The following is a 25,148-nucleotide window of genomic DNA, read 5'->3' as shown; positions in this document are numbered from 1 at the left end:
ATATGACTGAGTTTGATGTGACCTGTCACAGCTTCCCTTTAAACCCATCTTCCTCATTTTTTTCCCATCTGCGGCTCGCTCAAGTAACCTGGAAGTTATTCCCTGATGTATTAATAGATGTCCGGTCATCCTCTCCCTTCTTCTTGTCAATGCTTTCCACACATTCCTCTCCTCGCCGATTGTTGGGAGAACCAGTCCTCTAATTTTCAACGTTCTTCTGTACAGCTACAACTCAAACGCATCGATTCATTATTTTCTAATTTTTCCACAGCCCATCATTCACTTCAATACAATGCTGTGCTCAAAAAGTACATTTTCTGAAATTTCTTTCTCCAATTAATGCCAGTGTTTGATACTAGCAGGTTCCTTTTGGCCAGACATGCCGTCTTTCCCTGCGCTAGTCTGTCAGTGTTATTTTGCTTCCAGAGTGAAAGAATTCCTTCACTTCGTCTACTTCGCGTTCCCCAGTTTTGATGTTGAGTTCACCGCTAGTAGATTTATGTTGCTTCTCGTTACTTTCGTCTTTCTTCGGTTTGCTTTCAGTCGCAATGTGAGCCGTTTAGACCTTTATACTTATCTAGTCCTGCAATTCTTTCTCATTTAATCTGAGGACAGTAATGTCACAGGTGAATCTTGTCCTTGAATTCTTCATCTCGAATTTTAATCCCAGTCTTGAAACTTGCTTCTGTTTCCATCATTGCTTCTTCGATGTATTGAATGAACAGTAGTGGCGAAAAAGTACGTCGCTGTCTTACAAACTTTTTAATCCGAGCGCTTCGTTCTTCGTCTCCCATTCTTATTGTTCCCTCTTGCTTCATGTATATATTGTGTATTACCTGTCTTTCCCTACAGCTTACTCCAGTTTTCCTCAGAGTTTCGAACATCTTGTACCATTCTACTTTGTCGAAAGCGTTTTTCAGGTCATCAAATACTGTGAACATATCTTGGTTTTTCTTTTGTTGCTTCCGTTATGAAGGACTATGTTTGAAGTGCTTCTATGGCACCCTTACATTTCCCAAAGCCACGCTGATTGTCATCTGACAGGTATGTTAGCGAGAAAAAATTGAAAATTGAATTAAAGTTCATGGATAAGAAATAAATACTGTAAAGTTTGTCGATGACATTGAAACTATGTCAGAGACGGCTAAATCAGTTGAAGGAATGGATAATGCAGTGAAAACATGTTGTAAGACGAATATCAACAAAAGTAAAACAAAGGTAATGGAATAATGTCGAATTTTGCTATTTAAGCAGCAAAATAATTGACAATAGCTGAAGTAGACAGGATATAAAATTCGTGGAGGTATTTTCCGTCTATGCAACTAAATCAAAAGCAATTTTGTATATCTCCATACTCGTTTCGCTTCTTTTATTTGTGAGGCTTCTTCAGTGGCCTGTAAAACACGTTTCTTTTTATGCATACAATAAATGTCCGATGATTTTGCCACATGAAATTTGTGCTACACAAGTTGATTCTAATCTGATAAAAAAAAGAAAGACATGAAAAAATGTAACATATTGTAACTACTACATAATACATTCATAATGTGTATAAACAGAAACATGTATTATATGCTACTGGAAGATGCTTCACAAGTAAAAGAAGCGGAATATGTTTGGAAATGTGCCTTTCACTTAGTTGCATAGACGGAACATAAATACATGAATTTTGAAGCAACTAAGGAATGACGGAAAACATAATGAGGATATAAAATGTATACTGTTAACAACTAGAAAAAGACTTCTGATAAAGATAAATTTTCTAATATTTAATGTAAACTGAAGTATTGTTGAAGTGTAGTCTTATAAGGAAGTGAAATGTGAGGATAAGCAGTATTTAGAGGAAGTGAATAGTAGATTCTGAAATGTGGTGCTACGGCAGAATGCAGAAGATTAGACGGGTGCATCTGATAGTTAATGAAGAGTACTGAATCGGAGTCACCAGAAGGATGTGAAAATAAACATCAAACATAATGTTAACCTGATGTATGCCAAACGATTCCGTCTGACAGCAGGATTACGACACTTAAATTGCATTTTGTCTACTCAAAGCATTTTGTCTACTCAAAGTATTTCGAAAACTATCAATGTGTCTTTAAGTAATACTAATTAAAATATCCTCTTTTAAGTAAAACTAATCATCGGAACAAAGGTCTTTCGATCTCTGGCTTAGACTGAAAAGCACTAATTTCTTTAAAAGGCTTTTTAAAAAAAATTCCCATATTAAGACGGGCAGTGTTCTTATATCATGAGGCTTTGAAGGATTAGTTGATAACAGCTATAGGGGAAGTTTCGCTAAAATGGTATACCAAGAGAGACTAATTTTACGGTGGTGTACATTTTTGAATTATAAGCTTCCTGTTCTCTTGGCTAACACAAATGTCAATTTTCTTACATCATTTAACGTAAATTCAGCTAGCCTGGATTCAAGGTCTTTAATGTGCGATATTAACTCAGTTTCTAGCTCTACTGAAGGCGCTTGCTGGAACCGACCTAAACTTTTATCAGCTCGCACAATACGCTTGTTCTTGTCTCACTCTCTCCTCCTTGAAAGAGCTTGAGGAAGACCGAACATTTCTGAGGCACGACGCCAGCCCATTTGCTCGTTATGAACAGCGTCGAGAACCTTCTGCACCCACCCCCGTCACAGAGCTCGCCAACGCAAATTTGTGCGGTGGCGCTCGACCCAGGGTAAGCCCGTTCGAATCCTGCTCCTGGAAAAAATTTTCTCTGCCAGTATTTGGCCGGCAAGGGACGGGGAAGTGGCGACGTAAAGTTACTGATCACCAGTCTTTGCGAGAATGTCCTGGTTTAAATACGAACCTCTCCGCAATGTCTCATGTAACTGCTGTCTTGTGAAACTGCTGATCGTGACCTGTCCATCGGATGGGCATGTTGCTTAGCGACCCCATTGGAGCTAATAGCGAGTAGTAGTCTATGTGCCGATACCGGGTATCGCGTTTCACCCTGTCACTTCTCTCATCGTCATCATCATACAACACAAAGATTTCACTACACTAGACACACACATACATACACACACAGGCACGCACGCACACACACACACACACACACACACAGAGAGAGAGAGAGAGAGAGAGAGAGAGAGAGAGAGAGAGAGAGAGAGAGACTAGTACATACATGTAGTATTACAAATATTGTAATGAAGTGTGCTGTTTATAAATAAAAAGTAGCCTTCCGCAAGCTGTCTGAATCCCATGACTGGCAATTACTAACTCCTTATAGTTTCCTACCATTATCACTGAAATAATGAGAATAATGAACTACATGTTATATTTTTCATAAACAGAACCGCATAGAAAGACAGGAAGCTTCAGCGTGGTTCTGGGTAAAATGATCCCCATCCATGGCATGTCAATTTACCCACAGTTACAGCATTCCGTGTAGGGACATCGCTCACAAACACGTGGACCAATGTACCCAGAAATATGCTTAAAAAGTTTTCAATGGAAGTGTTTACTCATTCTGTGTAAACAATATTATAAATCAAATATTTCAAGTGTAGTTTCCACAGAGCGACACCCGATATCTACCAAATCTTCAAACTACACGTACGCGTCTAAGGAAGAGGCCTCGCCATTTCTAGTGTAACAGTGTAGCCAAATAGAGAATATATTCCAGTGCCATCAAATACTGCATCTTGTGGCAATAACAAGACTAAGGAGGTATGTCATTTTATCAGACTATGTCACTTTTGAAAAACTTTCTCCAACACCACAGCCATAAGAGGTGGTTCTGACTTTCCTTCACATTAGCAAAACTGGGATTCAATTTTGAAAGACAAACCGAATATGAAAAATTAACCATATGAAGAAAGCCGATAAAGTTAAAATAAGTAAAAAGATAATGGAAAGGGATGGATAATTTAAAGTAGTTTTATATAGTGGGCATACGTGTCAGTTATGTTATATCAGAGCCGGTTTTTATTACCTATAATTTATTTTTTGACGAACAAACCAGTCGATTTGAAACAGATCGACTGTTCACAATCTATCTCGGGTTTAGGGAAAACGCGGAAGGTTGAATAGAATTACAACACAACAGGTACGGTTACTATATTCTGAAACCACAGTATGAGGACACTCTCAACCCGTTTGTAGGACTGTTTTAGCCCGGATCTCGATAACATCGCTGTCATATCATATATAGCAACACCATGTTTCTTTAAACAAAAATGTAAGATACTATACCTCATATCTATAACATATCCCATGTAATCGGTACAAAGTTGGGATTCGGGAGGACGACGGTTCAATCCCGTCTCCGGCCATCCTGATTTAGGTTTTCCGTGATTTCCCTAAATCGTTTCAGGCGAATGCCTGGATGGTTCCTTTGAAAGGGCACGGCCGATTTCCTTCCCAATCCTTCCCTAACCCGAGCTTGAGCTCCGTCTCTAATGACCTCGTTGTCGACGGGACGTTAAACACTACCCACCACCACCACCACAAAGTTGGGACGTTTTTCGGTTTTAAATAATATAGTACGATTATCGTGAAACAGTGTAATGTTCTTATCGAGATCCGGACTAATCTCCTTACGACTGCTGAATGAATCATTATTAATTCAGTTTTTTGTTGTCATATGGCTATATTACATACGAAACAAGCAAAATAAAAAATGATACGTACATCACACACGTACATCACTTTAGAGCCCATGTCCCAGGATTATTTTTCACTGTTCTGAATCTCGATTAAAAGTTCCTTTGGTTGACAAAATTTAATTTTATCACTGCAATCGCTTTTACGGATTTAACTGCCAGCCTGTTTCTTTCCTTTGTCCACTGCGGTATATTAAGGAGAACAACCTCCCAACACAAGTGTTATGGGCTGCCAATGCAAAGAATAACTGCACAATTTAATTACCTCACTAAACTGTTCTTCACTATCACACGACTCAATATACTTGCAGCATTTCTTCTGACTTGGTTCAGATATTCCATCATACTATACAAACTTTACTGAATTTTAAAAATGATCAAAACACTTTTCGTCATAAATTTCGATTCTTTTGCCCAAAAAAGATTGATAGAAATCCATGATCATGTAATTTAGTAAGTGAAGTAAACACTATATATAAACTCTAAACGAAATGAAATAAAAATAAAAATCGATTGATCTTAATTTCCAGAACTAAAAATTGTGGAAATTAGCAGAAATCGTAAAATATATGCGTCCGCTACATAAAAAAGCATCGTAAATGTGGATGTCTCCACATAAATGTGGACATATGGTAACCCTAACAGCAGGTTATCAGCTATTAGTGGATTTCACCATCTCTCTTGTTTACATAACCGCCCAAAACCAACAAATATAACACTCATCTCCGTAAAAGCTCATAACAATCACGCAGTTTGTGTTACTTCACATTACGTTAAGAAAAAAAAATTATAACTGAGAAGGTGTTGTATGTGATAGAAGAGTACCCATCTCTTACGGAACACTGGTAGAAGTGGTAAATACAATTACAGAAGGCCAGCACTTATGTCTGGGCTCGTGGCCACGTTTCAGAGCAACAGGCGAGATAGATATGCAACTGACAGCATCCGTCGTCAGCTGCCAGGCTAGGAGCTGCCCGCAGCGAAAATGTGGGTAAGAATAGCAGCTGGAAGACGGGTCTTGTTCTAACAGATCTCAAAAACTGCAACCGGGCGAGGAGGCTCAGCAGTTTGCACACTGAACTCGCTTTCTGGAGGACGACGGTTCAAATCCGCGCCCGACCATCCAGATGTACGTCTTCTGCGATTTCCCTAATTCACTTAATGAAAATGCAAGAGTGTTACCTCTGAAAGGGCATGGACGCTTTTCATCATCCTCATTTCGTAATCCGAGTTCCCGCTCCGTCTCCAGTGACGTTGCTGTTGACGCGACGTGTACAAGCCTATATTTATGTCTACCCTGATCGGGAGACCTCACTACCCGTGAGGCCATTTTCTACGATGGCCTTCGGCTGTGCGTCTGAGGTATGACTTCTGAGGTTCTTCTATTGAAGTTCTAATAATTGTACCACAATGGTCTATAGCGACTTTGCCTAAAGTCAAAATACCTGTTTGCACACCTAATACCGTTAGACATAAATATATTCTCTATACGCGTCCCTAAATTGACTTTCTAATGAGGCTCCCACAGGGTTTTCACTCGCAGAGGATACCCCTGAAGCTCCAAATGGGTACGCAAGCATGCGCGACAGCGGCATTTCCCATCCGTCGTCAAACTGAGATTGTGAAGAGTCTTCACTTGTCCTGTGCTCCGACGAAGAATTAATTGTGTTATGTTCATCACCTTGGGGTGTGTTGACGACTATTGGTAAGGCTTTCATAGTCTTCTCTTCTGCATCCCACAGCGGAACGCCATCCTGCATTGTCCAACAATTATCGTCGGATGAGGATGTATCGGAAGTTTCGTGGTGCACGCCCTCGGCGTTGGATTCGCCGACGGACGAATCTAACTCGGCCTATATTCGGTCGGATGTGTAGATGGCGTACAGAATTTACACAAAGAGATGGTGTACGCTTTGAGTATGTTAAAATGGCAGCTTTTGAGAAACATGACGAAAAAGCGTTGACACTATTCTTTCTGTTTGGTCTATTTTGGAGTATTGTGTGTCTGAGGATCCTTTTGCACAAGGTAATTTGACACATTTGCCTTGTTATATTAAGGTGAAAGGTAAGATGTTTTTAGAAGAAGTTCGTTTTGGGGTTGAATTTATGTTTGGTTGGCAAACAAGTGGCAAACAGGTATTTTGACTTTAGGAATGTAAAGTAAAGAATCGGCTTTTTCAAGGTACCAATCCATTTTACATTGGACTTCTAATTGCTGGTGATGTACCTGAGAAAAACGATAATGTTCAGAGTGAAGTAAAATATGTTACATTTGTTGTACGGAATAGAGTCTATATGACGTTTTGTAAGAAGAAAGGTAATGTTACTTTCTGAATAAAGGTATTTGCTTACAGCTAATGTCTGCGTTGGAATTCTTTTATGGCAACTGGGACCATATCCGAAATTACCCGGACGATCTATGCCTCGCCTTCTTTCCTTCCTTCCTTCTTCGTCCTTCAAGAACTCCGCAGAATACTACTTCCTTGGGCGGATGAGAGTCTAACAGCAGAAGATGGCGCCTCTTCTATGTTCAGTTCCAGACACATGTATAAATTCGGCAAAGGAAGTCACACAAGAAAGACATAGTTTCATTTTCGTCTACGAGTACGTATTCGCCGAGAGCGACAATAACAGTCCACCTGCTAGTTGGAACCTGTTTTAATGTGCAAGAGGCGTTCAGTAACTAAGGCAACACTTTTTATTCTGAGAGCGGGTTGATTTTATTCCGGATTCCTATTCACTATTGCTTTCCGCACTCTTTTGGGTACAAAGCCCTATTTCTCAACATAATCTCCGTTCATTGGACACATGTATAAATTATGCAAAGGAAGTCACACAAGAAAGACAGAGTTTCATTTTCGTCTACGAGTACGTATTCGCCAAGAGCGAATATAACAGTCCACCTGCTAGTTGGAACCTGTTTTAATGTACAAGAGGCGTTCAGTAACTAAGGCAACACTTTTTATTCTGAGAGCGGGTTGATTTTATTCAGGATTCCTATTCACTATTGCTTTCCGCACTCTTTTGGGTACAAAGCCCTATTTCTCAACATAATCTCCGTTCTATGAGACGGCCTTATGCCACCTTAATGTGAGGATCTTTATGCCCGCATGGTACCACTCCACTGGTCACCGAACGAGGTGGCGCAGTGGTTAGCACATTGGACTCGCATTCGGGAGGACGACGGTTCAATCCTGCGTCCAGCCGTCCTGATTTAGGTTTTCCGTGATTTCCCTAAATTGCTCCACGCAAATGCCGGGATGGTTCCTTTGAAAGGGCACGGCCGACTCCCTTCCCGTCCTTCCCTAATTCTATGAGACCGATGACCTCGCAGTTTGGTCTCTTCCCCCAAACAACCCAACCCCAAACCACTGGTCAACGTCAGAGCTGACGTCTTGCTGCATCAGTAGCCTCCCCATCATCCACTCCCTGCTTCCCGCGGATTGTGTCTGAGGAAAAACTGTCCAATGAAGTTTTGTGAGCTCCTCTCGAGTGTGCAGATTTGTGTGAGGCCTTGCGTTGACATGGAAAAGATGTTTCTAGAATGAAATTTTCACTCTACAGCGGAGTGTGCGCTGATATGAAACTTCCTGGCAGATTAAAACTGTGTGCCGGACCGAGACTCGAACTCGGGACTTTTGCCTTTGCCTTTTGGAAGGTTGGAGACGAGGTACTGGCGTAAAGAAAGCTGTGAGGACGGGGCTTGAGCGGTGCTTGGGTAGCTCAGTTGGTAGAACACTTGCCAGCGAAAGGCAAGTTCGAGTCTCGGTCCGGCACAAAGTTTAATCTGCCAGGAAATTTCATGGAGATGTTCGTTGCCTTTTTGTGGCGACGAACATTCTGAAGTCGTTTTTTTTTTTTCAATTTCCTGGGGGTTGCACAATACACTTCAGAGTTGATCGCTCCACCATGGATGAGGACGTCGAACAGAATAACTTCTTCAGAGCCCCAGAAGACTGTCGTCATGACCTTGCTGGCTGAGGGTGTGGCTTTGAACTTTTTCTTCAGAGGAGACGTTGTGTGGCGTCACTTCATGAATTGCCCATTTATTTACAGTTTGAAGTGATTAACCCATCTTTCATCGCATGTGACGATGTTCGACAAAGAATTGACAGAATCAGGCTCGTAACGCATAAACAATTGTGCACAGGTGGTCCTTCGTTGCTCTTTAAGGTCTTATGTTAGGTGGCTAGGAACGCAGCGGACACACACTATTGAGTAACCCAACTGGTGGACCAATATGTCAGTACTACCAACAGAGACGTCCAGTTGGTTGTCAACCATCGATCACTTCGAATGAGAATGTCCGAACGTTCCACCATTGGAGCACTGTCACAGCTATGTGCGACCAGCGAGCACGCGGAAAATAGGACAGGTTTGCGCGGCCTTGTTGCCCAATGACAGTCGGCTCGCCCAACGAATCACCGTGCTTTTGTTCACTTCCAGTTATTCGTCGACGTTCTGCAAGTACCTATAGATAACTGTGATGCTTGGTTTTTACGAAGAGGAACTCAGTGACAACTCTCTGCTTCGAACGCACCTCCGTTAGAGACGCCATTTTGAAGTCTATGCCTATAGCGCCGCCAGCTATCAGAACCTCATGAAACCTTAGGGGCTGGGGCGGGAATATTCCGCAATGGCCCGAAACATATTCCGCATTTTTTAACCGAAATTGGCCGAGAAAAAAAGTGTTGCATTACTTACTGAACGCCCGTCGTAATTCATTTCATGTACGTAAATAGCCGCGACACAAACCTGAAGGTGATGTATGGACTTCATCAAGTGAATATTTTTCTTAACACGTGGATTTTGCCTCCATAAATAATTACATTTCAGTCGGCAGATCATGGCGCATATGTGAGCGTTGTACATGGTGTCCCAAAAAGCAGTTTACAACTTTAATGTCATATAGGCCTAACTCGATTTGTAATTAAGTTAGGGGTAAAAAGTAAAATTTGTACAATACAGAAACTCAAAAACCTCTTTTTCTGGTTCTTTAATCAACATAATGACAAGCTGATTCACCTAAAAATGCAAGATATTCAACAAATTGTTCATCCCTATCTAAACGTGCAATATGTCCTGAGTAAATGCAGCACGTTCTATCTTGTCTGGTTTGATTTACTACAACAATTTCAATCTGTAGGGAAAAAGACACTTTCGGAGTACCCGGGGCTCTGCCGTAAGAAGTATAGGCGTTCTTTTGATGCCTTGCGAACACACTTCTGTTGTGAAAGCTAGAAAACCTGTCGAATTCTCTCCGTATCTTTATTACTTCTCACTGGTCTGCCTACACGGTGCTTCAAATCCACACTCTCTGCTTCGATGAAGTTCCTGTGCAATTTTCTTACACTAGACAGCGAGATTGGTGGTTTCCCGTATTGGGTTTTGAAATTACACTGAACTAGTGAGTCTGACTCCGTTTCAATAAATCAGATCACCCAGTGTGCCTTTTCCAGTGCAGACTCCATTCTTCTACTCATTTATGGTGCTTATACAATCCTGAAACTCATATGTTGCACTTGTCATCTGGAAATGTAAAAAGTTTATTCATTACCTTAAATTAAGAAGACTTCTTTTTTCTGTAGGTTTATTACAAGTCAAGGTACATCTCATCGTCGTTGTAAAGTACCTTTTGGGACACCCTGTACATTACGTTGCCGAGTAAAGTTATATATATATATATATATATATATATATATATATATATATATATATATATATATATATATATATATACATCACCCAGATGGGAAAGAGGAAACTACATGATACTTCACGGGGTGAAAGTGAGTGTAGGTGATGTTATTTCAGTGATTACAATATTGAATCCGATGTACAAAGAACCTGGTAGTCTGTGCCCACTTATCAGTACGAAGCTGCTCCCCTTCGAGCCTCGATGCATGCACTGATTAGGTTGCGAAGGGTGTCCAATCTGTTGTATCGTCTCGTGAGGTATGCCACAATTACTGTAACTGGTCTTTGATATCCTGGATGCTGACACTGAGACGAAGATCACATCCGTGATGGCCCTATTCGTGTTCTATCTGCGACATACACTACTGGCCATTAAAATTGCTACACCAAAAAGATGACGTGCTACAGACGCGAAATTTGACCGACAGGAAGAAGATGCTGTGACATGCAAATAATTAGCTTTTCAGAGCATTCACACAAGGTTGGCGCCGGTGGCGACACCTACAATGTACTAACATGAGGAAAGTTTCCAACCGATTTCTCATACACAAACAGCAGTTGACCGGCATTGTCTGGTGGAACGTTGGTGTGATGCCTCGTGTAAGGAGGAGAAATGCGTACCATCACGTTTCCGATTCTGGTAAAGGTCGGATTGTAGCCTATCGCGATTTCGGTTTATCATATCGCGACATTGCTGCTTGCGTTGGTCGAGATCCAAAGACTGTTAGCAGAATATGGAATCGGTGGGTTCAGGAGGGTAATACGGAACGCCGTGCTGGATCCCAACGGCCTCGTAGCAGTCGAGATGACAGGGATCTCATCCGCATGGCTGTAACGGATCGTGCAGCCACATCTCGATCCCTGAGTCAACAGATGGGGACGTCTGCAATACAACAACCATATGCACGAACAGTTCGACCACGTTTGCAGCTGCATGGACTATCAGCTCGGAGACCATGGCTGCGGTTACCCTCGACGCTGCATCACAGACAGGAGGGTCTGTGATAGTGTACTCAACGACGAACCTGGGTGCACGAATGGCAAAACGTCATTTTTTCGGATGAATCCAGGTTCTGTTTACAACATCATGATGGTCGTATCCGTGTTTGGCGACATCGCGGTGAACGCATATTGGAAACGTGTATTCGTCATCCCCATACTGGCGTATCACCCGGCGTGATGGTATGGGGTGCCAATGGTTACACATCTCGGTCACCTCTTGTTCGCATTGACGGCACTTTGCACAGTGGACCTTACATTTCAGGTTTGTTACGACCCGTAGCTCTACCCTTCATTCGATCCCTGCGAAACCCTACATTTCACCAGGATAATGCACGACAGCATATTGCGGGTGCTGTACGGGCCTTTCTGGTTACAGAAAATGTTCGACTGCTGCCCTGGCCAGCATATTATCCAGATCTCTTTCCAATTGTAAACGTCTGGTCAATGGTGGCCGAGCAATTGGCTCGTCACAATACGCCAGTCACTACTCTTGATGAACTGTGGTATCGTGTTGAAGCTGCATGGGCAGCTGTACCTGTACACGTCATCCAAGCTCTGTTTGACTGAATGCCCAGGCGTATCAAGGCCGTTATTACGGCCAGAGGTGGTTGTTCTGGGTACTGATTTCTCAGGATCTATGCCCCCAAACTGCGTGAAAATGTAATCACATGTCAGTTCTAGTATAATATATTTCTCCAGTGAATACCCGTTTATCATCTGCATTTCTTCTTGGTGTAGCAATTTTAATGGCTAGCAGTGTACGTTGGGATCCTACTGCTTGTGGGAGTACCACAACATCACGACACAGTTCGCAGAGAGAAGTGGTAGGTGTGGACGACTATTATCCCGTTGAAAAAAGGCACCACGATACATTTGCATGATTGGTAGCACACGATGGCACAGAATGTCCGTGATATACCGTTGTACCGTCAGAGTTCACTTAATCACAACAAGTCGTGACCTGAAATCGATTGTGATGGTTCACCAGCACCATGACGCTAGCATTAACACCGCAGTGTGTCCCCAAACATTGGAACAATGGGACCTTTTCCCAGGTGGCCGCCATACTAGCCAGCGTTGGTCATCCGGGCTAATGCCCGACCACTACTCATCGCCGAACACAATGCGACACCATTGGTCAGCAGTCCATCCTTCCCGGTCAAGACACAGCTCCAAATGCAGCTATTTATGTTAGGTTGTCATCGGCATTATTCGCGTCGGATAGTAATTCCCTAATCTAGCTGCTGCTAGTCGCCCACCAATAGTGCAGGATGACGCAGAATGTTGCAGGCAATCCATTACTTGTTCTCGGATGGCAGGCGCATCTGTGAAGGCGTTACGATGTGCTCAGTGCAGAGGACGGTGATCCTCCCTTGCGGTGGCCAGATGTGGTCGATAGGAAACTGGACGAGTACGCCTGCAATCACTTTCCATTTCAGTCCATCATTGGACCACTGTCACATCCGAATGGCCTACAGGTCTGGATATCGTTCATCCCACAGTGGGATTCCTTTCCATCTGTCAGATGCTAATAACAATGCCTCATTTCCTTGTCCTCCGCAGTGACCACTCGACGTGTAACGCTATTCGCCCCTTTTGTGTACCCTACGGGGCCTGGTAATAACACTAAAACAGTCTGGTGGTCATACCAGTGTGCGATTTGCAGGCGGGATGGGGCCATTTCACCCCTCTGCATCAGACCATCCCCTCCTCTGGTTTTAGTTTATGCATCCCAACGTGGGATGTTTATTTCCCACGCACTGGAGTAAAACTTAACATATAATTTAAATTTGTGGTGCAAAACACTGAAAATTCTTTAATACAGTCTTACTATTTATACTATTAATATGTTTGCTTATTAATTTTGAAAAAGTGTTATGTAGTAGTTAAGCATTTCAAAACAGTTAGAATTAAATCAACATTCTCACGTTGACATTGTTGCTTTCGTCTAAGGTGTGTCATCCGTTTACTTGCGAGCTTGCGAGGGAAGTAGTCTGGAAGTCATACCGCAGCAGTCGTACCGCGGAGTTGGGTGAGCTGAGGGCTGAAATTCTCACCCCGGGCCCTGACAAAGGGCGGTGACCGGTCCGGTACCTGTGCGAACATTTACCGTTAGGCCACCTTTTGGTAACGGTATGGCGCAGACTAACTCGCCTGGGACGAAAGCACACATTACTAAATAACGCACCATCGTCTGATTCTGGGGCCTAGGATACTATTTCGTGGACCTTCTTTAAATACTCTTCTCTTCCACCATCGTTTTCTTTTCCTTTGGTTTTCATTTCCGTTGTTAGCTGCATGTGCAGGTAACAAGTTGGCCGTCGCTACAATACTTTATCATCCTTTATACTGCAAGCCGACACACGTGTGGCACAAATTCTGTTGCTTTGGTATAAATTAACCTGCCGCGTGCAACATACGCCGCAAGATGTTGCCTGTTGTAGCATGCTGCAAGACGACGCACGCTACATATCAGTAGCATGCCACAAAGTTACAAGACGTCGCCCCAGCGTAAACGAGGCTTTAGAACCAGGTCTATATTGCATGGTAGATGTGATGTGTTGCGTACGAAACTAAAACCTGGAATCAGATCCAAACGTCGTGGGAAACTGTGAAGAGGTGTCATCCTGCAGCAAGATAACGCTCGCCCACATTCTGCCAAACGGACAGCCGCCTCAATAAAGGAGTTGAGATTCGGGGTGCTGGAACATCCACCATACAGTACAGACCTGGCTCCAAGTGATTTTCACATGTTTGGACCCTTAACGAAAGCACTACAGGGAAGAAGATTTGAAAGGGATGGAGACGTCACTGCTGCGGTGCAAAATTGGTTACAGATGCAACTGAAAAACGTATCTTCTGATGAAATAAATAAAAACTCATAAAACGTCGTGAAAACCGCATTGAAGACCAGGTAGGTTACGCATAAAAAATAACGCATGTTTCAATTTTCTATCATCAGAATAAGTACAGCTTTTCACAAATGTGCCTTTACTTTTTGAATTCCCGTCGTATACCTGTATGTATATGATTTTGTAAATAAGCTTTACCTATAATTTACTTTTAAAGATATAAGAAGGGATGGCTTTTCTGAGTGAGTTTCGGCATTAACATGTATTTATAAATAACTGTTTAACTATGGGTAACGCCACGGTCCAAGCTAGTAACATATGTAATTATACTAACCCCCTAAGACATCCCCCCCCCCATTGGTAAAAGCACAAATCGCACACTGGGTCCTACTAGCTATCACAGAGAATTCCAACTCTTGATAATTTAACATACCAGCTGATGATGGGTGTGTGTACTAAGTTACAGTAACTTCCGATCACGTCTTCCATGTGCTTCACTTTTTTGTCAGGCAGAGTATATGCTGCACAGCCAAACGTCATGGTGCGATAACCCTATTTGCCATGAGCAGATCATTCACTACCGTTTTCATTTACAGACTGATACAGCATACTTTAACATTAACAACGCAAGGTGCCGAGAATTCTTCCGGGTTGTATGACTGTGGTCCATGGAACTCTTCTATCCCTGACGTTTCGTCCAAAGTTACGTTGGACATCTTCAGTGGTGCTCTGGTTGTGCTGAGTCTTTCCGACCGACGAGTCGGACATCGAAGAACGAAGTAAATACCGTAGAAAGTGGGCGTGGTGTGGATTTCACGTGATAGCACCTTGTCAAGGATAAATTATAACTATCGATAATAGTCGGTCAAAGATAAAAACTTCTCGTCGATTCTGTAGCGCCACTGTCCATACATCGCTGAGTTTCGTAACTTCTTCTTTCTGTTAAAATTATCCCCATGTTTATGTATTTCGATTATTTCAATGGCTTCTCTATATAGCCGTGGATAATATTTGGTCATAGTACATAAAAATTCACTTTCCGAAAATCCACGTATCGATACCATGATGATACATGGTTTGGTCACATGACAAAAAAGCTTTAGAGGAATTCTTCTGTTATTTAAATAGTATAAATCCTAAAATCAAGTTTACCATTGAAATGGCGAAAGACAATGCAACATCCTTCTTGGATGTCTTCGTTATGAGACAGACTGATGGCAGCTTGAAACATAAACTCTTTCGGAAGATTGCACAGGTACTTGCATAAGGATTCCAATCATCATCCACAACAGAAAAGAGGTGTAATTAAAAGTCTAGTGGATAGAGCTAAAAGGATTTGGGCGCCGGAATACGTGGACGCCGAGTTAAAACATCTGAAGTAGGCTTTTCAGAAGAATGGGTACTCTAGTAAGGAAATAAATAGTGTTTTGCGACTGAATAACAGGAGGCCTAAGGACAACCATAGGACACAGCGATGGAAGAAAACGGGTTTTCTACCCTACATCAAAAAAGTAACGGATCAAATCGGTTAGGTTTTAAGGAAACATAACGTTAGACCGATTTTCAGACCAACTAAGTAAATAGGACAAGCACTTCGTTCCGTTAAGGATAAACGTCCCCCTTTGTCTGCAGGTGGTGTATACATGATTCCGTGTACATATGGTGGGGTCTACATTGGAACAACAAAGAGAAGTGTGAATACACGACCGAAATATATAAACATGGGATAATTTTAACAATAAAGAAGAAGCTATGAAACTCAGTGATACATGAACAGTGGCACTACAGAATCGATGAGAAGTTTTTATCTTTGACGTACTATGATCGATAGTTATATTTTATCATTGATAAGGTTTATCTCTGCTACCACGTGAAATCCACACCACGCCCACTTACCACGGTATTTAGGCCGTTCTTCGATGTCCGATTCGTCAGTCATCAAGACTCAGCACAAGCAGGAGCACCTCCGAAGATGTCCAACGTAGCTTTGGGCGAAACATCACCGATAGAAGTGTCCATGGACCACGGCCATACAACCCAGAAGAATTCTCGGCAGTTGAAACATCCGGTCGTGAAAGCCTTCATTGTATGAACAGCGCAAGGGATACCTATTTTAAAGCTTCCATTTCCTTCGATTGTTCATCACTGTCTGAACTTGGCGCAACACTTACATATTATACTTTCCTAGAGTGGTTACTAATGAAATGTTAAGCACTATTGTTTTACATGTATACACAGATCTTTCACTAAGGTTCATACATCAGCAACACTACTCACCGAAGGGTGAAATTATGGAGTGCGTTCATCAGGCATTAATCGACGTTGTCACTAAGGCCTCAAAGTCGCCACGTTTAAAAATCCGTTTCCTGATTCAACTGCCACTGGGTACTATCCACCTGTCGGCTTTGGTCAGCAGGTGCAGCATTTCCTGGCATCGACACACTGCCTGCCCCTTTCCACTGCAGCTGTTCCTTAGTTATTTCTGTAATATCCACAAATTTTCCTCTAACCAACGTAACCCAAGGCGCAAGAGCTCGTCGAGTTGTGTTCAGAGTCAGTCCAACGATTATGCTTTACGTGTACAGAGTTAAGGCGACAGTGTGATCTCTATACAGTGCGTATTTGCATATGCTTCAGTTCTTGTCTTGCATGTAAGACAGCCTTTAACCGTTGGCAATATACTAGTCAAGATGTAACCATTATTTTAGTTATTACCGTATGGCCGGGTTCTATGCATTTCCGTGTGTTAATTTTGTTTGTCAGTTCGTTCCCGAGGCAATTGTCCAACCAATGCTGTGTCGGGACTCGTATGGTACTTTCGCGGAGAAAGTCAGCACACAGGCTATTGTTACGACGGGATCGCGACTCCCAAAGGTATTTTAAACCTACTGCCAGCTCGCACCCCTAACTCTCGCAATTCCCCCGAGAGGAATCCGTGTACCTCCATTAATCTGCGTCTAGCTTAATCGCATAATAAAAGTGGCATCGTATTACAAAATGCTTTCCCATTGTGTATCCGAGGCGGGACATGGGAACAAGAATTATATTAAGTGTATGTAAGAAGCCCCTTTGTTCTAAGGGAGCCGGTATGGTAACTCCGCGTGCTTCGTCGGTGGGCTGGCTGTTCTCTCTATTAAAAAACTGAGTGAAGTATTCAACTATCAACCTGAGCAGGTGTCACGTGACGTCTGCCCAGACGAAATGTCGAAAACAATAACGACCACAATGGAAAAAAAGGGGTAGCGTCTTTGGTTTGAAATCAAAACGCCCTCGGTCCCATGTTAGAACCAGGCCACTGATTAAATTTTGAATAAAAATCGTCAGCAATGGCGGCAGATGACTTGCGATATAAGAAGTCACGCACATTCTGCCAACGGCCTTGCCAAACTGGGCGGAGGACCTGACAGAGGTTCAGGGCACTAATGCCCTTGGGGTTGGAAGCTGCTCCTGAAAGCTGGAAGAATCAGCAATGATCAACGGAATGAGGATGGAGAAGGTAATAGAAACCATTGCACTAAAGACACATAATGTGTGTCCACAGGAAACGTGCCCCGTAATTGAAAAAGTGTCATGACGATCTCTCCATGGGCAAAAAATTCCGGAATAGTCACCCATTCTGATCCCCGGGAGGGAACTACCAATGGGGTAGTGACCATGAGGAAAAGAGTGAATAACCAAAGAAAGGATAACGTTCTACGAGTGGCGGTGTGGAATGTCAGAAGGTTGAACGTAGCACGGACTCTAGAAAATCTGAAAATGGAAATGTTAAGTTTCGGCCTAGATATATTGGGTGTCAGTGAAGTGAAATGGAAAGAATACACTGATTTCTGGTGTAGTCACATAAAATGATACAAGAGGAGTAGAATTCGTTACGAATAGGAACGTAGGGCAGAGTGAGTCACTGTGAACAATTCAGTGATTGGGTTGTTCTCACGAGAATCGACATCAAACCAGCACCAATAACAATAGTTCAAGGATACATGCAGACATCGCAAGCAGAGGATGAAGGAACAGATAAAGTATATGAGAATATTGAACGGGTAATTCAGTAGATAAAGGAAGACGAAAATTTTATAGTCATGGAATGCGGCTGCAGGGGAGCGAGTAGAAGAAAGGGTTACGGGATAATATGGGCTTAGTAATAGGAATAAGAGAGGAGGAAGACTAATTCAGTTCCTCAATAAATTTCAACTAGTAATAGCGAATACTCAGCTCAAGAATCACAGGAGGAGCAGGTATACTTGGAGAAGGCCGGGAGTTACGTGAAGATTTCAGTCAGATTACTTCATGGTCCGATAGAGATTCCGAAATCAGACACTGGATTGTAAGAAGTACCGAGGTGCAGATGTAGACTCAGATCACACTTTAGTAGTGATGAAGAGTGGGCTGAAATTTAAGGGGCTAATCAGGAAGAAACAATACGCAAAGTAGTGGAATACGGAACTACTAAGAAATGAAGAGATACGCTTGAAGTTGTCTCGGGCTGTAGATATTGCGCTAATTAATAGCTCAGTACCCATTTCAGTTGAAGAGGAATGGACATCCCTAGAAATGGCAACCACAGAAGTTGGAAACTAAACCATAGGTACTGGGATGATAACTGCGAAGAAACCATGAATAACAGGTGAAATACTTCAGCTGATCGACGAAAGAAGGGTGTACGAAAGTGGTTAGGGAAATTCAGAAATACAGAAGTGCAAGTCATTTATGAACGAAATAGATTTGAAATGCAAGGAAGCTAAATGGCTGAATGAAAAATGTGATGAAATCGAAAAAGAAATGATCTTCGGAAAGGGACTCAGCTGTGTAGAAAAGTCAAAATAATCTTCGGTAAAGTTAAAAGCAAGAGCGGTAACATTAAAAGTGTAATGGGAATTCTACTGTTAAATGCAGAGGTGAGAGGTGACAGGTAGTAAGAGTATAACGAAGGCCCCTACGAGGGGGAAGACTTGTGTGATGAAGTGATAGAAGAATAAACTAGACTCGACAGGGAAGAGACAGGGGATCCCGTATTAGAACCAGAATTTAAATGAGCTTTGGAAGACTTAAGATCTAATAAGGCAGGGGGATAGACAACATTGCACTGGAATTTGTTAAATCATTGCGGGAAGTGGCAACAGGACGAATATTAACGTTGGTGTGAGAATGTTCGGACTGGCGATATATCATCAGACTTTCGGGAAAAAAAATCATCCACACAATTCGCAAAATAGCAAGGGCCGACAAGTATGAGAATTATCACGCAATCAGCTTAACAGTTCATGCATCCAAACTGCTGACACGAAATATATACAGAAGAATGGAAAAGAAAATTGAGGATCTGTTAGATGACGATCAATTTGGCTTTAGGAAAAGTAAAGGTACCAGAGAGGCAGTTCTGACACTGCGGTTGATAATGGAGGCAAGACAGAAAAAAACCGAACTACGTTCATTGGATTTGTCGACCTGGAAAAAGAATTCGAAAATGTAAAATGGTGCAAGATCTTCGAAATTTTGAGAAAAATAGGGGTAAGCTATAGTGGGAGACATGTAATGCGCAATATGTGTAAGAACTAAGAGGAAACAATAAGACTGGAAGACCAAGAACGAAGAGTTGTTTTTAAAAAGGGTTGCAGTCTTTCCCCCCTACTGTTGAATCTATACAGCGAAGAAGCAATGACGAAAATAAAAAATAAGGTCAAGAGTGGGATTAAAGCTCAGGGTGCAAAAAAAAAAAAAAAAAAAAAAAAAAAAAAAAAAAAAAAAAAAAAAGATCTGTGATACGATTCGCTGATGATATTGCAATCCTCAGTGAAAGTGAAGAGTTACTGGATGTATTAAACGGAATGAACAGTTTGATGAAAATAGAATATGGATTAAGAGTGAATCGAAGAAAGACGAAAGTAATGAGAAGTGGCAGGAATGAGAACAGTGAGAAACATAACATTGGAGTTAGAGATCATGAAGCAGAAGAAGTTAAGTTAAGCAGAAAAATAACCTATGATAGACGGAATATGGAGGACATAAAAAGCAGATTAGCACTGGCATAAAGAGCGTTCTCTACCAAGAGAAATCTGATAGTATCAAACATAGGTCTTAATTTGAAGAAGAAATTTCTGAGAACGTACGTTAGGACTACAGAATTCTATGGTAGTGAGACATGGACTGTGGGAAAACCGGAACGAAGAGAATCGAAGTATTTGAGATGTGGTGCTAAAGAAGAACGTTGAAAATTAAGTCGACTGGTAAGGTAAAGAATGCGGAGGTTCTCAGCAGAATCGGCGAGGAAAAGAAGAAGTAACAGGATGATAGGATAACTGTTACGAATCAGGGCATAACCGCCATGGCACTAGAGGGAACAGCCGCGTGTAAAAGCTGTAGAGGAAGACAGAGGCACAGGAGTGGAATTCGTGGTGGGATCCATCAAACCAAACAGGAGATGAATGATTAAAAAGAAAGTGCGAAACGACTTAAAAACAACATCGAGGCCAGTTGGTACACCGATGGGGCGGATGCGATCCGGGTCCAGCGTGTCAATCTGTATCCCAAAAGCGGATGCTTTAATGTGCATGACTGTCCTGGAGGGTTATTAAATTATAGCAGACAACCACCAAAGAACTTCTCTTTGAATGGTTGGTGTGGCAGACCGACAGTTGTTAGTCTGGATCTTGTTTACCTACCTGCGACGTAAAGGTGAGCACTGTGCAGTTATTTACGTAAAAAGTATGTGAAGCGAAATTCCTTGTTTGGATATTATTCTGCATAACTATAATTTCAGAGGACTCGCCCTTAAGATCTTGTTACCATACTGTTAAATAATGACACTGCTAGGCGGCACGCAACATACATCACAAAAGCGTAAGTGTACTATATCCTTGGATATGTGAATGTGATGCATTTCATAACAACTGTAAGGGTCTACGAGTTGCACGCAGCCGCACGGTACGTAACACGCGCTCTCCAGCCGACCTGTCTGAAATGCTGACAATTTGCTTGGTCAGTACACGTGCGTCCGGCTGTAGTGCGATGCAGAGAGCAAGCCACTGGCCGCCGTCCACAGCACGCCGTATTAACTAGTGTGGTCTCGGGCGCGAATGTGTCTCTTTTCTTAGCTCACCATTGAGCCTTTCGATACGACCGTTATTAGGATGTCAGAAACAGTGATGATGGGTGTGCATAGTGTGCGTGTTTTATAATCAGCTTTTATTAATAAAACTGTCTAAACTTACTTCTCGTGTTCGCGTATTGCCGTACCTCAACGACCCACCGATTACAAATCCGGACAAATACTTGGTTAAATAATCATCCGGGGCAACAACACAAACAACCCCCTTATACAACCGTGTAAAATGGTAGAAGAAGTAGCATCTATACTCTGTATAAAAGGAATGATTATATACTGGCTTTCTCATTATTCTATCGCATTTGAATATTGGTTGTTCCCGAGAAGATCGTGTTATGCCTCATATAAGACTGTGAAACATATACGAGCACGTGTTGGAATTCGACGGCAGGAGAAACGTTGCCGACCGAGAACAGACATATTGTTCTGATGGGCATGCAGGGCAGTACTGCCGCGTCACGTGTTTTGAATCCGGAAAAAGGCTTGTTTGCAGCAACAATAGAGAGGAGCTCGCTGACATCGATCCGACAAAGTACAGCACTGACCAAAAGCAGTTTCACCACTTCGTTTTCTCAACCAAGATCCGTTTCTGCATACAGTATCACGACTGAAGAATCCGTGTGTGGAGGCTCCGAAGGAAAATAACGTTGCCAAATTGCTTTCTTCGTCATTCGGTGCCAGCACCTGGCGGGGTGCTGTGGGATGGCATTGGGTGCCCAACAACACAACTTCTGTTACTCATAGCTGGTAATTTGGACAGCAGGCGTTATAATTCTCCTTTGTTACAGTCAGTGGCTCTGTCCTACCTGCGCCGTTAATAAGCCGCAATAGTCCGTATTCCTGGCTTAGCACAGTTCAACTACCATCAAGGACAGATAGTAACGTCGTTTGGATTTCGTTGACAACAGTGTGGTGTCAAGAAATTCGGAGCACAATTTAACAAGGATATTCACCATTTCTAAAACTTACGTTCATATTTGCTGGTGCACCCGCAGGTGAGCAACAGGTAAGTGAGTGGCACACAAACACCCACCCACCCACACACACACACACACACACAAACACCCACACCCACCCACCCACCCACACACACACACACACACACACACACACACACACACACACACACACACACAATAGCTCGATCGCGCCAAGACACACCACCATCGGCGACAATCCTAGTGTGTTCCTCTAGCATGCACGCTCCATACACCGAACAGCAAGCCGCTCTTCACACGTTGTCCTGCCCCAACCGCTGTCTTTACGTCATCAAGCGAAAGGCGCCCTCCTGTCCGAATCCGGATCTCAGCGCTCCGCAAATAGACACTCCGAGCGCCAGCACAGATACGGCTGTCTCACTATATTTTAGGTCTCCGTAACGTTAGCTTTCAACAAGATAGTGCAAGACCGCATGTTGCTCACAGTGTCTTGACTTAAGCCGATACAGAGAGTGTTCGACTGCTATCCTCGCCATTACGTTCTGGAGACTTCTGTTCCAATGCAAACATGTGGTCATGAGCTGTAGGGAGACTGACACACCACCACCCGCCAGACACTATGGTGAACTCTGCCAGTACATACCTGTGGCTGTCATCCAAGCTCAGTTCAACTCCCTGCCCAGCGGGGTTACAGCCTTGTAGCTACCAGAGGTGATAGCTCTTTTTAGCAAATTTCGCGCAATGTGTACCTGCAAATCACACACAGATTTTTCACGTATTCTTCCAACTATACTCTACACTCGCTATAAATAAAATTCCGTTATTGGTTATCCTCTCTGGTGTTACAATTTTAATGGGTAGCGGTGTAATTATCATGTACATGTTTTACTGTCATATATTTAAGGGGCGTTCAAAAAGAAACGAGTCGGAGACATAATTACAGAAACCAATACCAGCATGTTAGAAGTATTGACCCTGGCTGTTGAGACACTTGTCCCACTGTGACACAAGGAGGTGAACGGCTGTCTCATAAAACTCACGGGGCTGCGATGTTAACCAGTTCCACACGTACAGCTGGACGTCGCCGTCCGAGGTGAATCGTTTGCCCCTCAGAGCCTTTTTAAGGGGACCAAACTGGCGTAATCACAGGGAGAAGGGTCCAGACTATATGGTGGGAGCGCTGGAGTAGCCGAGCGGCTCGAGGCGCTTCAGTCTGGAACCGCGCCGCCGCTACGGTCGCAGGTTCGAATCCTGCCTCGCGCATGGATGTGTGTGATGACCTTAGGTTAGTTAGGTTTAAGTAGTTCTAAGTTCTAGGGGACTGATGACCTCACATGTTAAGTTCCATAGTGCTCAGAGCCATTTGAACCATTTTGTATGGCGGATGGCCGAGAACCTCCCATTTGAATTTCTGTAGGAGTGCCGCGACTGTGTTGGCCGTATGACACTTTGCATTGTCGTGGAGCAGAATGACCTCAGGGGTGAGACAGCCTGGGCGTTTTCAAAAAATGGTTCAAATGCCTCTGAGCACTATGGGACTTATATCCTGAGGTCATCTGTCCTCTAGAACTTAGCACTACTTAAACCTAACTAACCTAAGGACATCACACACAACCATGCCCGAGGCAGGATTCAAACCTGCGACGGTACCGGTCGCGCAGTTCCAGACTAAAGCGCCTAGCACCGCTCGGTCACAGCGGCCGGCCCTGGTCGTTTTGCTTTTATCGCTTGGCGAAGGGTGGTAAAGGTTTGCGAATAACGTTGAGCATTCGCAGTTGTCCCGTACTGCAGGGAGAGAATCAGAAGGGAATCTTGGTCAAGAAGAACGTCAGCATAACCTTTTCTGCACACATGATGACTGTGACATCCAGCTGTACGTGCGGAACTGGTTAAGATCGCAGTCCAGGAAATCTGATGTGACAGCCATTCACCGCCTTGTGTCACAGTGGGACAAGAGTTCAACAGCTAGGGTGAATACTTCTAACATGAAGGTACTGGTTTCTGTAATTACGCCTCCGGCATGTCTCTCTTCGAACGCCCCTTGTAGTTAGTATTTGTAGACATATAAGAAGCTCACCTTTATCTATGATAATGATGTAGGCTATAGCAATGAATTAAAATTTGTACCAGCACCAGATTCTGAACATACGTCTGCAGCTCACAGCGCAAATGTACGACACTGGCACCACAAACACTCCAGCTGCACAGACTCCCCTGGTGCGTCTGCATACCCATACTAATTCTAATGTATGCCTCAGCTTAATGTTATTCTCCTTCTAAACTTGCATCAATGTTTCCAAGGCTCTATAATATTGGAATACCACCTTCGTAATGAGTGAAACGGGGTTAAGCCCGCCTGTACCCCAGGCATTGGTGATATATTAATCATGTATTGTTGGTATTGCTGGGATGTATTGAGTCTCACTTTTATCTATGATAATGATGTTGAGTCTCACCTCTGTCTGTGACAACGATAATATGCCTTAGGTACCAAGAATATATCACCTACACCTGAGGTACAGGCAGAATTAACCGCATTTCGCTCATTGCTAATGTTGGGGAGTCTTGACAGTACTGATGCGTGTTTAGAAGGGGAATAACAATGGGTTGAGGTGTGAGTTGGAATGTATATCAGTGAGGGAGATGTACTGTGCTAGTCCATGGTATGTTTGGTGTAATGGATAGCGTACCTGCCTACTAAACAGGAGACGCAGGTTCGAGTGCTATAGCTGGTGAAAACTTTAATTCATTGCTTTGACCTACATCATTATCATGTTTTACTATCTTTCAGGCCCACTCGTTTGTTCTTTATTGAAAAACATACAGAGTGGTCCTAGAACAGCAAATGCAAAACACCTGAGATAATTCCCTGATCTATTTGGTATAAAAACTTATTTCACCTTATTCAAATGATTCTACTCATTTGAAGTCTCGGT

At 42.9% G+C, this 25,148-nt stretch overlaps 1 protein-coding gene across 4 annotated transcripts in view; it reads left to right on the top strand.

Annotated features, from left to right (window-relative positions):
* The window catches only part of LOC126278568 (protein unc-80 homolog), a 953,735-nt gene that overhangs the window by 99,706 nt on the left and 828,881 nt on the right, over positions 1 to 25,148 (top strand). The gene's annotated exons all lie outside the window — the stretch shown is intronic.

This window comes from Schistocerca gregaria, chromosome 6 (genome assembly GCF_023897955.1).
Source record: "Schistocerca gregaria isolate iqSchGreg1 chromosome 6, iqSchGreg1.2, whole genome shotgun sequence".
Taxonomy (NCBI): domain Eukaryota; kingdom Metazoa; phylum Arthropoda; class Insecta; order Orthoptera; family Acrididae; genus Schistocerca; species Schistocerca gregaria.
The sequence above is the reverse complement of the archived record's forward strand: the minus strand, read 5'-3'. Positions and strand labels throughout refer to the sequence as shown.